The 20,428-nt window shown below is 36.2% G+C and overlaps 1 protein-coding gene across 7 annotated transcripts in view; it reads right to left on the bottom strand.

Moving 5' to 3' along the window:
• Positions 1–20,428, bottom strand: part of LOC134285314 (glutathione hydrolase 1 proenzyme-like) — a 768,131-nt gene that overhangs the window by 252,391 nt on the left and 495,312 nt on the right. The window lies entirely within an intron of this gene.

The following is a 20,428-nucleotide window of genomic DNA, read 5'->3' as shown; positions in this document are numbered from 1 at the left end:
ACCTTGACGATGGGAATTATTGTTGCTGTGCCACATCTGTTGGCAATATGCAACTCAACTAATTTATGCACTACATCTCCCCCTTTTAAGGAAAATGATGATCGTAGATAAATCATTTGAATTTTGAAGTTAATGTTACCAATCACCTTCTATGTTTTACAAAATTACAATACAATTTTGTGTATCGTAGTTTGTTTGTTAAAGTTTGACAATTCTATTTTTATGCACTGTTTTTTGTTCGTTTGTTTCACAATTTTTGATTTTTACATTCGGGTGGCTTATTGCTATCACTTCAAAAGGTCCATTGTAAACCTTGTCTAATTTTCTATTGTTTTCTGTTTTTAAAAGTATTTTTTCTCCTAATTTAATATTTATGGGGTTTGCAATTTGGGAGCGTCCATAAATTACGTCACGCAAAAATTGCCAATTTTCAAACCCCCCCTCCCCCCTATGTCACACTTTTTGTATGAGACCTCTGAAATTTTTGTATGGGTTGTCACACTTAACTGAACCCCCCCTCCCCCCTAAAAGCGTGACGTAATTTATGGACGTTCCCTTTCTGCTTGTTTAGCTATTCTCCTATGTTTAGATTTGACTAATAGTTCTTTTGCCTTATTTCCTACATATTGCAATTTAAATTTCAGTTCTGTATAATAATTATCATAGTTATGAACTGGATCAATTTTTGAGGGGTTTAATAGACTTCGAGGATAATTTACCAAATTACCAAAAACTAATTCATATGGCGTGAATGTTTGCTCAGTGTTGGGATAGTGTTATAACAGAAAGTATAGAATCGAAGCCAAGAATCCCAATCATCGAGTTGCTCGTTAATGAATTGTCGAAGATATTCATTAAGGCATCGATGATTGCGTTCAAGGGCGCCAACTGTTTGGGGGTGGTAAGCTGTAGAAAAAATGTGGTTAATTGACAGTAGTTGACATATGTTATTGAACAGTTCATTTTTATATTCTGTTCCTAAATCGGTCTTAATTAAAATTGGACATCCGTATATGAGTATAAAGTGCTCAACAAATGCTTTCGCTAATGTTTGAGCTTGCTTATCAGGTATAGGTATAGCAATAACGCACTTTGTGAGATCACATTGTAGTGTTAACACTTAAACTACTAAGGGGGTAAAAACTCCCGCGAACTACCAAGGGTCCAAAAAAAGTCGGAAGTCCAACTTTGACAAGGCATTTCTCGGCCGTTTTTCAACCGATTTCAAAACTTTTTTTTTGCGATGGAACCGGACAGGTTTCAAGATCATTGTCCATTTAAAAAAATATAAAATAGATGCGTCTACCCAAAGTTATTAAGCAAAAGGCACTTCCTAGTTTTGAGAGCGCATTTTTTGCGCACATTGATCAATACAACAAAATTTAAAGCGATGACATATGGTTTTTTCGACCCTAAATCATGCGTACAGCTGGAGTGAACATGTTTATGCAAAATTAGTGATTTTTCAGTACACTGATATTTTACCTTACTCAAAAAACTGCTAAAATACCCTATTTTTTCACATAAAATAAGCAATAAATCAAAATTCAAAGCGATGACATATAGTTTTTTTTGGTCTTAAATTGTTCGTAGGATTGTACTCGACATTTTTGATGAACAATGAAAATGTTCTAATTTACTCTTATTTTGTTTTACCCGGAAAACTACGAAAATTCCATACTTTTTACACAAAGTAGTCAACAAAATTAAATTTCAAACGAGAACATCTAGTTTTTTAGCCTTGAAATGTTCGTAGCAGTTTGGGGGACATACTTGAAGAATAATAGTGATGTTTTCATTACACTCAAATTTTGATTCACTCAAAAATCAACGAAAGTACCACATTTTTCACGCAAAGTGGTTAACAAAAATAATGGCTTACAATTCAAAGTAGTTTTTTACCTTTAAATTATTCGTGAAAGCGTACTGGACGTTCTTGATGAGTAATACTAGTGATGTTTTCATGACACACTTAATTTATTTTACTCAAAAAGCTACAAAATTACCATAATTTCCATCCAAAACTGTCAATGAAACAAAATTTGAAGCCATAACATGTAGTTGTATGGCCTTAAATTTTCCGTTACAATGTACTGGACCTGTTTTTGATAAAATGTTGATGTTTACGTTACACTTATATTTTGTTTTATAAAAAAATGTACCAAAATACCACAAAAAAGCGAATAAGCCAAAATTAAAATTTTGACTTTGAACTTGCATTTATCGTAGTAGTTTAGTGGATTTATTTGAACAACCCTAGTGAACTTTTTATTACATTCATATTTTATGTCACTCGGAATACTAGGAAAATACCACATTTTTCACACAAAGTAGTCAACAAATAAAAATATAAGGCAATGCATTATAGTTTTTTTTCCATGAAATTAATTGTAAAAAAGTACTATACTTGTTTGATAAACAATAGTGATCTTTCAATTACACTCGTTGTTTTCTTAAGTTGTTTATAAAAAATCAAAAACAACTCAAATGAAGAGAACTTACTATGCGCAGCATATAGTCACATGCTGATGTACCTTAAAAAATATATTTTTACACAGATAGGGCAATTTTCCAATTGTTGCACGGCTAAAAATTCGGCAATTGTTGCACACCTCATAAGAATAACATGGAGTGTGCAACAATAGGCGAGTTTTTAGCCGTGCAACAATTGGAAAATTACCCTAATTATTTTTGATAGCTTAAAGCACTGAGATCAAGGAAGTGGTATCCCTATCCCACCAGTGCAATGTTTTCGTAGCCAACATAACTGCGGCTCAAGCTTATGGCTCAAGCTGACAACCTATCTTTTAACACAGCAGTATAATTTTAATGCTGGGTAAGAAAACAAGAAGACCATAACAGTCCCCTGACTGAGATTTTCACTCAAGTGGAGTACTGGCTCACTTTGTTATTTATAATTTTATAATTTTATATTCATGTTTTGATACAATAAATTACCCTAACTTGTTTCATACGGCTCTTCCCATTATACTGATACTCTTTGCGTTGCAATCTGTAATATTTTTTGGGATTTAATATGTTTTTCCGAGCACTATCAAAGTTTCCCCAAAATGAAAATGTGATTTTCGCACATATGAAAAAAAATATTGATCACCCAAAACAATTAAAACAGTCCAATCCTTGCATTGCAGTTATAACTTAGACGCCAGTATTTGTTTTAAAATTATTAAATCAGGAAAAACACATGGAATAATATTACGGAAATTTGCTGAAAAACTATCAAAGCTACCCCGTTTTACGGTATTGTTTCAGAAACTTCTATATACATTTGTTTTTCAGAAATTTCCCAAAAGGTGCATTTATATTATAGGATATCTTTTAAAGATTCTTTCAAAATATTTAGTCGTGAGTTCTTTTCAAAAATCTTTCAAAAATATTCCAGAGATTCCTTCAGGGATATTTTTAAAAACATCAAGAATGCATGCGGAATTTATTTAGGGGTTCTATTTCTCCAGGAATTCTTTTAGAAAACTTTTGAAATGTTTCCGTCAATTATTCCTTTGGGTTTTCATCAGAAATTCCTCTAACGATTGCTTGATAAATTTTTCCAATGATTCATTTAGAAAACCTTCCATAGATTTTCTCAGTGAATCCATCAAAGAATCATGTAGAATATTATCATATTTATTTCACGAATCTCTTATTTTTTGTCCTGCAGCATTTTCGAAGTTTTTTTCGGCTTTCTCCAGTTCTCTCAAGTTTCCATCCTAGTTCCCATGCAAAGAGTTTTTCGTTTATTCGCTCCCATTAATAGTTCCTTCCGTGGTTTTTTTTCGATATTTTTTAGAGATTTTCGATAATTACTTCTGGAATTTCTGCCAAAGAGTTTTCCGATATTTCTCCTGAATTTTTTCGCTGGTTATCATCCGGAGTTTCTCCCGAGATTTCTCTCAGAGATTTTCAAAGTTCTTGCATGAATTTTCTAAATATTTCCTACCAGAGCTTTTTTCCGAGATTTCACTGTTCCAAAACCAGAATGCATTGCCTTTTTATTTGTTTACTACTTTGTGTGAAAAATGTGGTATTTTCCTAGTATTCCGAGTGAAATAAAATATGAATGTAATAAAAAGTTCACTAGGGTTGTTCACGCTTGTGACGAACATGGCAACTATTACACTCTAAAAACGTATGCCCTTTAGAATTGCACATGCTGTCAACATTAATGAACTAGGGATGTCAATGATCTCTTCAGTTATCGATAAATAATATCAAAATGTTAAGGGTTAAAATAAACAAATCATATTCTTTGCGTAATAGTTTTTGCACACAATATACCTTTAGTCAAAATGCCTGGAGCGTTTAGTACGGTATGTCCACGCATCCTTCATCTCCTGTAGATTCGAGAATTACTTCGACGAAAGAACAATCATTCAAAAATCGAGATACTGCAAAGAATCATCTTTGCGGCAAATACAACGCAGTAGGCCTGGCCGTTTTGACGCTTGTGTCGTGTCTTAGATATGCTGTAAGCCTCAATATTTTTTTTTTTTTTTTTTTTTTTTTTGGGTTTAAAATTTGGTTTTATTCATTTGTCTATTCAGGGTGTTTTACAAATAGTATTTACAATTTATTATTCTAGGTTTAAATGAAAATTAAGAGCATCTACATCGATTCTTCCGTTACACTCGTTAACAAAGGTGACGTATTTCACAAAAATTTTCAAAATATTTGTTCGTCTAAATCTGTTCATGCCCGTCAAAGCAGGCCTCAGCAGATCTTCAATCGTCAGTCTTCTCCATCCATTCATTACGGCCGCCAGCCTCTGCTGCAGGACCGTCCAAGCCGGGCCAACACGAGCACAGCCGCAGAATTTATGTTGAAGTGTTTCTGTTGTTCGTCCGTCACAATTGATGCAATTCTCGTCAGCTACTCTCTGCATTACAGAAAGCAGTTTCCGGTGCTCCCACTTCTCATTCACCAGTAGGTAGAGCTTCGATCGGTCCGTCGATGAGAGTTGTTTGTCTTGGATGTTGCTGAGGGTTAGCGTGCACGCTAACCTGAAACTACCCATCGATTGGGTCGATTCTACCCGGATTTTTATGTAATTAGCAGCTGTCAAAATCCGGGTAACCGACCTCACATCAGAAGAGTAAGGTTTACCCTGATTGTGGGTAAAAGGGTCTTCGCCAAAATCTTGCTACCCATTTTTTCTTGTTGTGTGCAGACGTCAAAATCTGGGTAAATGGAACTTGGACAAATTTTTCGCATGTCCGCGGCGGCGTCTAATCATAAAAATAACGAAAGATAATTAAAGAACTTTGGATGGCGAAAAGCTTTGATTGGTAAGTAACAATGAATTATTCATGTTGTTCTTGAAATCAAGTTCTACCTATCTTTAAAAATTTCAGGCATTCTGCACCGCTTTCCCAACTGCAATAAAATTGGCCAGGTTAGGAGTAGTAGCAGCCCGATGCAGCTGGAACGAATACTTGACGGTTATCTTCTGTCTGTCTGGTCACAGGTATGTTTTATCACGATTCACGAGGTCAGTCGATAATTTTAATCGCTAATTGGTTTTTCACATACATTTAGGATCTGGCCCAACTTGGTGAAAACATCTTCCGAAAGAAATGTACAAGCATTTGACAAGCATTGTATATGTGGCGAGGCTGCCGCACTCGAATATGGATCAATGGAGCCGTATTTAATGAATTCCTTAACATTGGCGGAGGCGAACGGGGGCAAGGGGGGCACTTGACCCACCTAACTCTAAATTTCCGTTTAAATGCGCCAAAAAATGTTTCAGAAAAATTAATTAAGTAAATAGAATCAATTTGGCGCCAGCAAATTTCATTAGATACGCCAAAAAATGTTTTAGAAAAATTAACAAAATAAATAGAATCAATTTGGCGCCAGCAAATTTCACTAGATACGCCAAAAAATGTTTAAGAAAAAACTAATAAAATAAATAGAATCAATTTGGCGCCAGCAAATTTCACTAGATACGCCAAAAAATGTTTCAGAAAAATTAACAAAATAAATAGAATCAATTTGGCGCCAGCAAATTTCACTAGATACGCCAAAAAATGTTTAAGAAAAAACTAATAAAATAAATAGAATCAATTTGGCGCCAGCAAATTTCACTAGATAGGCCAAAAAATGTTTCAGAAAAATTAATAAAATAGATAGAATCACTTGGGCGTCTGGAAGTTGAACTAGATTTGCCAAAGTAGTTTTTCCAAATTAAAGAAAATATTTGCTTTTTGGTCGGCTGCATTGGCGGAGGCGAAGGGGGGCAAGGGGGGCACTTGACCCCCCTAGCTCTAAATTTCCGTTTAAATGCGCCAAAAAATGTTTCAGAAAAAATAATTAAATAAATAGAATCAATTTTGCGCCAGCAAATTTCATTAGATACGCCAAAAAATGTTTCAGAAAAATTTACAAAATAAATAGATACAATTTGACGCCAGCAAATTTCACTAGATACGCCAAAAAATGTTTCAGAAAAATTAACAAAATAAATAGAATCAATTTGGCGCCAGCAAGTTTCACTAGATACGCCAAAAAATGTTTCAGAAAAATTTGCAAAATAAATAGAATCAATTTGGCGCCAGCAAGTTTCACTAGATACGCCAAAAAATGTTTCAGAAAAATTCACTTCACTTCACTGAACTGAAGATATTTATATATAGGGACTCAGACGTTCTTTGAACTTATTCTGGTAAGGCATGTTTCTCTAGCGATAGCATGATCGCTTTTGCATAGGGTAATAGCAGTTTCACTCTTTCGCGTTGGTATTTGATTGAGAACACTATAACAGACGTTTTAAGGTAGGAGTATGATTTCTTTTGAGTTGAACTTTGCCTACTATTTGGCGTTTTCTTATCAGGTTTTTGCTGCACTCTACACGGAGAAATCAAACTACCTAATTTTTGGGTCGATTTTACTCAAAGCTGAGTATATCGAATAAACTAGTTACCCAAAATTAGGTTGTTTTCCTTCTTTCCCTCACCGATGTTGTCAAAAACAAACAGAGATGCATCTACCCAACGGGGGCCCTTGAGCCCAATAAGCCAATTTTGGGTAAATGCAGGTCTACTCAAATTTGGATTGAATGAGGGAGGGTCTTGGGTTGAATTTACCTACACTCAGCCAAATAACCTTAAGATTTCCATAAGGCCCGACTTATGAAACGGTCTTTCAATAATTCATAATGATTCGGATGAATTTCATAAGGTCACTCTATGACGTAAAATCATCTCACAGCTTGGCTTTTATTCATGTTTAGCAACATGATATTCTCAAGCGTCGGTAGCCGTGTGGATAAAACACGGGCTCGGTGATCCCGACGTTCATGTATCGAATCCAGTCGGCATCATTTTAAGATTTTTTTGTTCTTTTCATAAGTCCATCTTATGAGATTTGTCATAGCAAACACGTTCAATATTTCTTATGGCATTCATAAGGATTAGTTATAGCAAATTTTCATAAGGTATTTCGATGAATTTCGTTAGTTTTTTTCGCTGAGTGTACTCTTAAGTAAATGTTTTTGCTGGAGGTGAAGGCAATTTACCTAGTGTGAGTTTAATCGATTTACTCAAATTTGGCTTATTGGGCCGAACTATGGGATTGCGTCAAAAGAACTCAATTTTGGGTAGTTTGGCGGTTCCGTGTAGGACATGCTGCATTTCAGATGAAGCATTCACCAGCATTGTGCAAAAAATAAAAACGATTTTTTGCTCAAAATCATAAAACCGATCATGCAACTGTATTTCTTTCACTATTCAATGCACTGTTAATACCATTTCACTTGAATAATAAATTAATAAGAGAGGAAAAACTCCAGTTGTGAATTAGTAAATTTCTTTCAATTGGTTAACAATTACTTCTCCAATAGTTCAACATTAAAAACAAATCGATGTCCGAAATCATGTAACTTGCATCTAACATTTGGCTACCGTAAAACAGGATATCTTTGAGAATGCGGAAAACGTTGATTGTGCGGGAGGTATTGTATTTCGAATCTTATAACATAGATTATGTGGGTCTCCAGTTAGCCTAGTGGTTAAGGCTATGGATCGCCAATCCAGAGACGGCGGGTTCGATTCCCGTTCCGGTCGGGAAAATTTTCTCGACTCCCTGGGCATAATATATCATTGTACTTGCCTCACAATATACAAATTCATGCAATGGTAGGCAAAGAAAGCCCTTCAACTAATCACTAAGGAAGTGCTCAAAGAACACTAAGTTGAAGCGAAGCAGGCCAAGTCCCAGTGGGGACGTCGAGCCATAAAGACGACGAAGAACATAGATTATGTCAATCAGTTAAGCAAAAAGCATACGTAGCTCAAAATAATACATATGAAGAACTATCTCAGAGGTATTTTGATGCAAATCAAGTTTATAAGAAACTTTTTAGACAAAAAAAATTGTTGATATTTTTGTCATTTATCAACGCCTTTAAACAATCTGCTCTAAAATTGCTTTTTGAGTATTTTTGCAAAGAATGGCCGCTTATTTTCGGTAGATCAAGCATAGTAAAATCCAAATACGTCCCTGAATCTCTTAGCGCAGCGTGTTTTACGAATTGAAAGCAATTTTGTGAATTGGAACAGAAACCCCTATACATTGATAAATGTCTAAAAGTATGCAATGCCCTTGGATTTTCATCTAGTTTAAACTGTTGTGTTCAAAATGTGTTACAAAATCCAATCAATCAGAACTTACTATGCGTAGCATGATCAAATGTTTATGAACTGAAAACATTATATTGTTTCTCAGATAATAATTCTTGATAGCTAAATTCACCGAGTTTTACTCAGTACTTCGCAAACGTACATAAGTATACAGAAAAATGAAATTATCTGGACAGGCAACATTTTCTCATTTAAAAGAAACTGGTCAACTATTTGTAACTTTTCATTAAGTGCATATAAAAAATCACAAATTTGTACTGTAAGTTGATCATCTAGTTCACGGGTTCCTAACTGGTGGTTCGCGGCCCCCAGGGGGGCCATGAAGCCAGTCTAGGGGGGCCGCGATGTTACTGTTAAATTTTTATTCTATTTTGTGCAAATTATATCAATTTTTAATTTTGTATACCGCCATCCCCAAAAGCCACAACTTGAACAACAAATGTTCAGTATAAAACGCCTTCAGAAGAAAAAAATTTTCGGCTGCGCCGCTATTTTTCAGCTTCAATTCAAATTGAATATTCATGGCATAATTTTTACGAAATGTGAGTGTCGAATAAGAAAAAGTATCATTGATCGTCGAAAATCCCTCAATCCCTAAATTTCTGGCTACGTCACTGTACGAAAAAAAACTCCGTTTTGTTCATTTAAATCATATTGTTTTTCTTCAAAAAAATTTGATTGAGCCTCAGATGTTTTGACAATTCTAAAAGGGTCGCCAGCTCAAAAAGGTTGGGAAGATTTTGAAGTAAATTCTTAATTTTTAATCGTGTCTTCAACTTAAATCAATAGAAAGGATCTGATTGATCCAATTATCGATATTTAGAAGAATGTGTTCTTTTTAGTTTTTCGGAACAAGACATAAAGCACAGTGCCTGTCCAAATTACATACATGTCCATTGTCAAAATTATATTTTTTACCCTATTCCTCCAAGAATTCCTCCTGGAATTTTTAAGAAATTCTTTCAAAGATTGTTTCAGAAATTAGTACATGTATTACTTCAGAAATTTCTGAAGGAATTCTTTCAGGGATTCTATTAAAGTATTCTCCAGCAAATTTTCTTAGAAATTTCTCCAGGATTATTTCGATTAATTCTTGTTGGAATTCCTCAAAGGGTTTCTCAAGGAATTCCTTCAGTTATTCCTCCAGAGATTTCTCAAAAATGCCGTTCAGGCAGACATTTCTTTACAGTTTCTTGTAGGATTACACCTATTAATTCCATCAGAACTTTCTCTTGAGATTTCTGCAGGAGACCGTTCACAGATTCTTTCAGCGATTCCTATATGAACTTTTCTATGGAGATTTTTTTCTCCAGAGATTCTTTCAGGTATTCGGGTGGGTCGGGATGGTTGGGGGTGGATTGATACCATTAAGAATTGCTCCAGAGATTCCCTCAGGCGTTTTTTTCCAAAATTCCTCCACGAGTTGTTTTTCTGGCAGTTCCTCGAGGGATTTCTCCAAAGTTTCTTTAGGTATTCATACAAAGACTGCTTCATAAATTCATACTAGGATTTATTCAGACCTTTCTTCAGGAAATCTCCAGGAGTTTTTACAGAGCTTCCTTAAAGAATTCCACCAGGGCTTTTGTGTTCAAAAATTTCAGCAGGATTTTCACTCATATCTAGAGAAATTGTACAAGAAATTCTTCAAAGCATTTCTCCTGAGGTATTTCCACAAGTTCTTTCAGGAATTACTTCAGAAATTTCTCCAGAAATCCATCAAAAATGTCCTTTTTGGAGGAAACTCCTCCAGAAATTCCTTAAGAAATATCTTCAGAAATTTCTTCATAAACTCCACCAAGAGTGTTTCCTTGGAATTATTTCCAGAATTCCTCCAGAAGTTTATCATGATTTTTTTAGGAATTCCTTTAAAGATATCTCAGGGAATTTCTTCAGGTCCCCCAACGATTATTTCAGGATTTTTTTCCTTTCATATTTTTTTTCTAAAACTTCTTCTAGGAATCTCCACAGGTATCTTCTGGAATTCTTTCATGGATTCAGAAAATCCTTAAGCGGGATTCCTTAAGAAAATCTAGAACTCCTCCAGTATTTTTTTGTGAAATTTCTGGATGTACTGCTGAAAAAACATCTCTGGAGGAATCTTTGTATGAGTCACAGGAGATATTTCTGATGGAATCGCAGGAACAATTTTAGAAAGAACCATTGTAGGGGATTCTACAAGAATCCCTGAAGGAATTTCTCAAGGATGTGCTGGAGGAACTCTTGGAGGAATTTCCGCAGGATTTTTAAAGGTATTTCAAGGAGGTAGCTCCAGCTATGACGACGACCGAATAAAGGCTCTCATAGAAAGCCAAAATGACATCACAACAACTAATTGGCGTATTGTGAAACGATCCATTCTGAAAGACATTCATGTCGAATGGATCTTCACAGTAGAGGGTGCGTCGATGGAAAAGTTGAAGAAGTCCAAATACACCCTCAACTACCGATTTGGTGAAATCCAACTAAGGAAGATTACAGATCAACCGACTGCCGATACCGCCAATCCGACTGGAAGGCCGACCCAAGAGCAATCTGAGGAGGCCTCCTGTTCGGGCAAGGTTCGGCTAACTGGAAGGCCGACCCAAGACAAATCTGAGGAAGCCTCCGGTTCGGGCGAGGTTAGTAAATCTCACCCCAAAAGCACCATAAAGGCTAGTCAGTCCGCCTCTAAAGAAAAAGCTCGAAGCTTACATGCGACTCCCTGCTCTAGTGGTACCAAACCAAAGGTATCTAAACAGGGCAAAGGGAGTGCAAAAAGCGACAGTTTGACCACAGAGGCGAAACTGGCGGGCCTGGTCGCTACAGGGAAGAGAAACAACTCAAACTGTAACACCAAACGACACCCTGATGATCCGCAACATCCAAAGCCGGATAGTCGTCGTCCGGAAAAAAGCGGTAACCCCGGAAATGGCGACTAAAGTTCTGCAAGTGAACCTCCACCATGCTGAGAGCGCCACGGGTGTGCTCTGTCGGAGGTTCACCAAAGAGAATCTAACCGTGGCCCTCATTCAAGAGCCATGGGTCAATAAATCCAGAATACAAGGTATTCCACAACACTCATGTAAGTTGGTATATGATGACAGCCAGCTTTCTCCAAGAGCGGCTATTTTATTACATAACAACTGTAAATACTTTCCAATTTCAGAATTCATAAAAAGGGACATCGTAGCTGTCAGGATGGAGGTACCTTCCGCTAGAGGTAGTAGAGAGATCTTGATGGTCTCGGCATACTTCCCAGGTGACGCGGACGAAATCCCTCCTCCAGAAATAGCTGCGCTCGTAGCCTACAGCCACCGACACAACATCCCCTTCGTCATAGGGTGTGACGCAAATGCACATCACACCGTATGGGGAAGTACAAATATAAACACCAGAGGTGAGTACCTGTTACAGTTTCTCTCTTGACGTTTGTAATGTTGGTGACAAGCCCACGTTTGAAAACTCCATTCGTCAGGAAGTTTTGGACTTGACTCTATGTAGTCGGTCTATCTCTGATAAAATAAAAAACTGGCATGTTTCTGAAGAAATATCAATGTCAGACCACAAACACATTATCTTCGAATGGAAAGGGAGTCTAACGATAGAAAAAACGTTTAAAGATCCTAAGAAAACTGATTGGGAATCCTACTCAGCTATCCTACAATCTGAAGAGTACATCATAGAAAGTCACATCAAGTCCATTACACAATTGGAAGATGCGTCCAAATCCATTAAAAACAAAATCCTTAATGCCTACCAAGAGAGCTGTCCAACTAAATCAATTAGTTCGAGCAGAGACGTTCCATGGTGGAATAAAACTCTTGAGAAGCTTAGGAAAACTGCGCGTAGGGAATTCAATCGTGCCAAGCGAACCGGCGATTGGAGCCTATACAGAAAGGCCCTGACGAACTACAACAAAGAAATAAGGTCAGCCAAACGGAAATTGTGGATTCTAATGTGTGAAAGCATAGAGAATACACCCGTAGTGGCCAGACTCCAAAAAAACTCTTTCAAAAGACCACTCCAATGGTGTGGGTAGCCTCCGAAAGACGGATGGTTCGCTCACTGTAGAGCCTAGCGATACACTGAGCGAATTGTTAAAGATCCACTTCCCTGATTCAATCCCTGAGTCGAGCATCGGCAACCAAGACACTGGAATTGCTGTCTCAGATCCACAAGAGATCCAATCATGGGTTTCTGGATCTAAAAAAGACGCAATAAAGGTTGCAAAGGAAGCTTTCACTCGGGCCATGGTTGAGAGGGCTGTGAGATCTTTCGAGCCATTTAAGTCTCCTGGCATGGATGGAATATTCCCAGCGTTGATCCAAAAAGAGGAGAAAACACTGGTTCCACCCTTGGTTGAGATTTTTAGGGCGAGTCTGATTTTGGGGCATATACCCAACGATTGGCGTCAAATCCGGGCTGTCTTCATTCCGAAGGCAGGAAAGAGGGATAAAACCAACCCAAAGCATTCAGGCCGATAAGTTTATCCTCTGTAATGCTCAAAATTATGGAAAAGGTACTATGCGAGTACATAAATCAAAATGTATGAAAGCAATGCCTTTGTCAAAAAACCAATTCGCTTATCAAAGTGGAAAATCTACGATCTCGGCACTACATACGGTAGTTCAAAAGATCGAAAAAACACTCAATGCAAAAGAAATTGCTCTTGTAGCATTTCTTGATATTGAGGCCGCATTCGATAACGCTTCTTATTCGTCTATAGGGTCAGCAATGTTGAGGAGAAAATTCGACCCATGCATTGTTACCTGGGTACATGCTATGCTAGCTAATCGAAAAATCTCCTCTGAGCTTAGCGGTTCATACATTACTGTTAAAGCAACAAGGGGATGTCCGCAAGGCGGAGTGCTTTCTCCTTTGTTGTGGTCACTGGTGGTGGATGAGCTTCTAGACAGCTTAGAGAGAAGAGGCTTCGAAGTGGTTGGATATGCTGATGACGTTGTCATTATTGTACGATGCAAATTCGAAAGTGTTATCGTGGAAAGAATGCAATCTGCCCTAAATCACACTTTTTCCTGGTGTCATAAAGAACAACTAGGCATAAATCCTACAAAAACTTCCATTATCCCTTTCACCAAACGGAGGAAGGTCCAACTGAAACCCCTTTTCTTGAATCATACACAACTAGTTTATTCAAGCGAAGTAAAATATCTAGGTGTCATACTCGACGCAAAACTGAATTGGAACTCTCATCTCCAATCAGTTGTGCAGAAAGGTCTCAATACACTTTGGGTTTGTTCAAAAACCCTGGATAAAAGATGGGGCCTAAAACCAAGTATGATCATGTGGATACATAAAACCATTGTTCGTCCCAGGACTACTTACGCTTCCCTTGTCTGGTGGCCTAAAACTAATGAGGCTGCTGCATAGCGATCACTGGTGCAGTTCGTAGTACACCCACTTTGGCCCTAGACGCAATGCTTCACCTGCCCCGGTTAGATCAATTCATAAAGCTGGAAGCGGAAAAAAGTGCTCTAAGGTTAAAGAGAACAAAAACGCTGCTGTCGGGAGACCTTACGGATCACCTCAGCATATTAAATGAATTTGCCATAAATCCCGCAATAGGAATTTGTAGTGACTGGATGGAAACGGTAGTCAATTTTGACTTACCTTACGATGTGCTCATTCCTTCCCGCCAGGAGTGGGAAGGAGGTGGACCCAGCGTTCCAACAGGCTCTATAAATTTTCTTCACAGATGGTTCGAAAATGAATAATCTGACAGGCTCCGGAATCTATGGCCCTAGAACAAAAATCTCTGTCCACTTAGGACAGTGTCCCACAGTATTTCAGGCGGAAATATATGCAATATTAGAATGCGTGTTATTATGCCTGAGGAGAAAGTATAGGTTTGCAAAAATATGTATTTTCTCTGACAGCCAAGTGGCACTTAAGTCGCTTAATAACTACACTTGTAACTCAAAGCTAGTGTGGGAATGCATTCTGGCTTTGAAAAACTTATCCATACGCAATCGAGTCTACCTATATTGGATCCCAGGACATACGGGTCTAGAGGGAAACGAGATTGCTGATGAGCTAGCCAGAAATGGATCTAATGAAAGGTTCATTGGCCCTGAGCCCTTCTGCGGGATCTCAGACTGCTCTGTAAAAATGGAACTGAACAAATATATGGTCAGTCAAATCACATCAAACTGGAATGCACTTCCCCATACGAGCCAATCTAAAAGGCTCGTAACGATAAACCCCAAGAAAACCCAACAACTATTAGGTCTCAACAAAAGGGATCTCAACATCTACACCGGTCTAATAACTGGACACTGCCCCTGCAGATCCCAACAAACATTTTTGCTGTATAAGAGTGGAACAAACCACTCTTAAACAAACTTTAGCTTAAGAAACTGTTATTCAGCTACTTCTGTTTCTTGGGATACCATCTACAAAAGATCGGAGCAATCCAAACCTCAAATTGCCGCTTCTGTGACGAGGAGAGGGAAACATCAGAACACATCCTCTGCTATTGCAGTGCACTCACTCAACGTAGGTTCAAAGTTCTCAGCAAGCCCTTTATAGGGCCTGCTGACATATGGATCTTATCTCCCAAGGACGTGGTTGGCTTCATAAAGCTAGTCTCGCCAGAATGGGGGAGTCACATACTGTAACTCAGGATCTCTATTCATCAATAATAGATGGTCTTGAGTTCAGTCGATACCAAGGTATCTCAGTGACAAATATGTTACTGAGATAACTTGCGTACCTCACAGCAAAAGGGTATATCACAATAGTTCTAAAATCTGGACGCAGTGATCTTCACCCGACAAACGAGAGAGAGAAGGAGGTATTTCTAAGAGAATTTTACGAAGAAAACTCCAAGGAACAACTTTTACTGATATTCCTAAAGAAATCCTTAAAAAACTGAAAGAGTAACTGGAGATATTTCCGAAAAAAAAATCCCTGAAGAAATTTCAAAAGGAATCCATGGAGGAATTACTAAGAGAATGCATGAAGTAATTTTTGAAAAAATGTCCAGTCTAATTCCAGTAAAAATCCCTGCAGGTATTTTTGAAGGAGTTCCAGGAAAAGTCCTGAATGAATCTCAGGTGGAATATCTGAAGAAATTTCTGAAGGAATAACAAGGAAAACTTGCTGGAAAACGCTTGGTGGAACTCCAAGAAGAATTTATTGAGAAACTCTAGAAGAGTTCTTGAAGAAATCCTTCAATAGAGTAACATGAGGATTTTTTTTTAATATTCCTGGAGAAAGCCTAAAAATCTCATGAAAAATTTCCAATTGGGTTTTTAAATTAAGAAAAATGTATTGATTCTTTGGTTTTATACAAAAGAGCACCTTTTTCTGAATCACCATGATTTTTTTTTCAGATTTTTAGAACTTCATTTTGGTACCTAAAATCGATTTCGAAGAGATTTTTCACCTTTTGACAGCTGGCCACCTGCTTGACAGCTCCGCCCAGTACAAAATGCGACGAAGGGTGATTCGACAAATCGCTTCCATTCAAACTTCAAACTGATTTTTAAATAGGTTCCCGGGCATCAAAATTCATGAAAATTTGGATTTCGGCTCAGTTTTGCATGCAGATTCTGAATATGGACTTATCTCAACACTGCTAAAGAAGCCGATTGAATTTCTGTTGAAATGACAAGTAAATATTTCTGGAAATTTTCTGATTCCGTGGAAAATTTTCTAAAGGTATCCTTGGAGGAAACGCTGGAAGAATTTCAGAAGAAATATACAGAGGAATACTGGAACGCAAGAATCTCTGTATGAATTTCTGCAGTAATCCCTGGATCAATACCCGCTAGAATCACTGGAGTTAATAATGCAAGAATCTCCGCGGGAATTCTTGTTCGTTTTTCTGGATGAACCCCTGAAGTAATTTCTGGAGACTTTACTGCGGATGTTTCCAATGGAATCCTTGGGGAAATTCCCGAGGAAATCTCTGGAGGAGTTCGTGAAGAAATCCTTATGAGTTCCTGTAGGAATCACCGGAATATTTTCTGAAAAAAAAATCGCTAGCTGAAAGAATTTCTGAAACAATCTTTAAAACAACTAAATAAAAAAAAATAAACTTCTGATTCCTTCAGAGGGATTTTCTAAAGTCTTCTATCTGAAGCAATCCCAGGCGAAGTTTCAGAAGGAATCCATGGGAAATTTCCTAAACAAATTCTTGGAAAAATTTCTGAAGGAATTTTTAAGGGCATATCCGAAGGAAGTCCTGGAGCAATTTCTAAAGGAAACTTTAATGGAAATGTATTATGAATCTCGAAAAAAATAAAGGGAACTCAGATGGATGTTCTGAAGAAATTTTTCGTGAAATTTCTGGAGGAATTCTGAACTTTGGAATTTCTGAAAGAAATTACTTGAACTATGTTTGAAATAATCCGTGGATGATTGTCCGAGAGAATCTCAGGAGAGATTTTTGAAAGAATCCATGGAGCATTTTTTTCGGAAGCTTATGGAGCTCTGGAGGAATTTCTGTAGCAGTTCATGGATGATTTTTTTAAAAGAATCCCCGGAGAACCTTCTGAAGGAATCCGTGCAAGGGTTTTTGAAAGAAATCATTAGAGGGTTTTCTAAAGCAATCCATGGAAAAATTTCGAATGGAATCCATGGTAGGATTTATGGCAGAGTTCTTTGTTTTTTTTTAGTTCTCAATTTTTGGATGAATCTTTTGGGAATTTCAGAGAAATTTCTGAATGAATTTATGGATTTACTAAAGGGATCCCTGAAATAATTCTTGAAGAAATTCTCAGAAAAATCTCAAAAGGAATCCCTGGCATAATTTTCTATGATTTCATTGAATACTTTCTAAAGGAATCACTGGAGGAATTTCTGAAGAAAACCATGTAAAATTTTCAGAAGGAATTTTTGAAGAAATTCGTGAATGGTTTTCTAAATGAATCCTTCGAGAAATTTCTGGAGAAAGCTCTCGAAAAAATTCTGAAGGAATTCTGATGAAGTTTATGGAGAAATTTTTCTAAAATAAACCGTTAAGAAATTTTTGCAGTTTCTAATTGAATTTCCAAAGAAATTTCCGAATGATTGCTTAATAGATTTCATGGAACCATTATTGAAGGAATCCCTTGAGGAATCCCTGAAAGCATTTTCAAAGGAATCCGTGAAAGAATTTCTGAAGAAATATCGAGAAGAATTTCTGAAGACATCGGAGGACGAATTTTTTAAATAAACCCAGGGAGTAGTCCCAATATCACAGAGATTTTTGTTTTGCAAATATGAGGGCGCAAAAATTATCAATTATCAAATAGGCGATTTTCTTATATTCAGGAGAAGCAATTTCCAATGTCATAAAGAATATACTTTAACGTATGGAGGCACAAAAGTTGTAATATTTATTCACATCAATAATTACTCTAAGTGTGTGAGGGCACAGAATAGTTCGAAAAATCATTCTATTAAATTCAAGATGGCGGAATAAAATGTTTCTTCATACTGGAAAAAAAGATTTTTCTTACAATATGGGCAAAATAAAGCAAAATATTTTGAAAAATGACCGTGTAACTTTTCCTTAATTTATGAGCGCGCTCAAAATTTCGAGAAAATTCACAGCTATTCCAAAATCACAAAGGATTTTTTTTCTTTCCCAAATGGAGGCGCAAAAAAATATCAAAAATGAAATTTTTCTCATGTGGACACAGAATTATCAATCAAATAGTAGATTTTCTTGCATCAACAAGAAGGGAAGAAACTTTCTTTAAAAAAAAGTATAGGCGGCTTTCTAACATTAAATAGGAAGTAGGTAACGAATAGTGATAATATTGATAATGATAAATGGAGAAGTTGCTCCACAAAGGCTTTTTATGTTTATAAGACGACAGGATTGGTTATCTTTTTACAAGAAGCATATTTTCATTCTTGGCTATTTTTTTTTAATTTTTCTGAAGAGCTGGTTACTCAGCTTGGTGTAAACTCTATGACACCACTGGTAATGCAAACCATGTTTGTTTCTTATATACTAAATTGGGTACTTCAGGGGTATCCGGATTATTTTAGAATTGGAATTTCCGCCCAAAAATAGTCGAAATCCAAAATTTTATAATTTTCGGAGTATGGGAAGTATTTATAAAATGCATTTAACGTTTGTATGGAGAAAATTTTTTGTTCGGGCTGAACTATCATTTTATTGATTGAACTGTCATTCTATCCACAGAAATTAAAATTGTTTTGTTAATTTAACCATCAAAACAAAGGTATTAAAATTACGTTATACTCAGAAAAATGAGCTCTTTCGATATGGCAATATAGAAAATAGCAATATGTTATTCACTAAACAACCCAATTGCCAGTTGCATATTGAAATATGAAATCTCCTGAATGCACTGTTATGAAACATTGTTGAATATAATAAAAAAAAATATTTTAGTGACGCGATCGAAAATAACATTAATTTGGAAAGTTTCGAAACTTGGTTTAATATCAACAAATGCCAGTCTATTAAAACGCAAAAATATGATATTGCAAAAAGTTTACTGTTTGCGCGAAATAGTCGCGCAATGAAACTTTTGATCAACATTGTAACACACAGAGATTAATTTTTGGATATGTAAAAAAACAAGTCGGAATGTTAAACGTCTTAAGTAAGCGCCACCATGATACAGTGATAGACATTCGTTTAGCCGAGAACAAAAAAAGTGTCAGGAAACTCATACAAAAGATTTTATGATAAAACTTTTTTATCGTAGTAATAGTATATCTAGTACAGTTTTATAAAAATGTGATACATTAAACTTACATATACACTGAAACAAAACCGAGGGTAAAAACCCTTCAAATTTCATTTTTAGCCTAGACATTGGTTTAGCCGAGGTAAATGAAAAAATAGTTTTCAATAGATTTTTTGAAATTTCGTGAGTATATTTCGAGAATATACTCCAAGGCATTTAGTTTATGACGTGTTAGCAAGATATTTGACCTTAAAAGTTTATTTATTTGTGAAATTCAGAGAAATATTATAAAAAAATGTCCCGATAAGGAGAAGCGACGATAAACAAATTTATTTAAGAAAACTTATTTCTGTAAATACTCAAACGTAAGCTAGATTAGCAGTTTTGAAAATATGGCACAGAATTATTGTCAGAAATGTTCAAATTATTGCATAAAATGTCATGAAAAAAATAAGTATATTGGTTTTTGGTTGGTTAAACTTTAAAATGGGATTGATAAAAGCTAAAATAAATAGTTCTGCATTGAAATAAATACGTGCCCTAATGCCTGTGGAGTATACCTGTTTGATACTACCATTACTAAATGAGTTAGAAGACTGCAAAGTGAAAGAACTGCAAGAAGTGTCAGATTTTGTGTACCCTGTTTATTCAAAAGCAGATGCTCATACAAAAATGCAAGATTTGGTTAAATAATTGGCTTATTTCATTCAATCTGAAGAAATATATTATAAATTAGTCTTAGTTGTGAACCATATTCATTTTAACATGATTTATTTGAAAATAATGTCCAAATTATGAAACAAGTAGTTCATGCTAGAAATTTGAATACTTTCGGTGCTATTTCTCGAAATATGAGCCGTACAATGTATATTATTTCAGCCAGAATACAGTCTAGAAGATATTGGGAGCTATTAGAAGACGTAATAGTAGTAAACGCTGTGATTTATGCAAGTGAAAACATCATATTTCATCAAAACAATACTTAAATACGTGATTTTTTGATGGTTTGTGTTTTTTTTTCTGTTAAAAACGTTGTTTTTTGCAAAGTTTCAACCTGCTTTGGTCATGAAACTTTCATTAGATTCTTTTGAAACACTTCCGATAAAAATAACTACA

This window comes from Aedes albopictus, chromosome 1 (assembly GCF_035046485.1).
Source record: "Aedes albopictus strain Foshan chromosome 1, AalbF5, whole genome shotgun sequence".
Taxonomy (NCBI): domain Eukaryota; kingdom Metazoa; phylum Arthropoda; class Insecta; order Diptera; family Culicidae; genus Aedes; species Aedes albopictus.
This window is presented reverse-complemented; position numbering and strand designations above follow the sequence as displayed.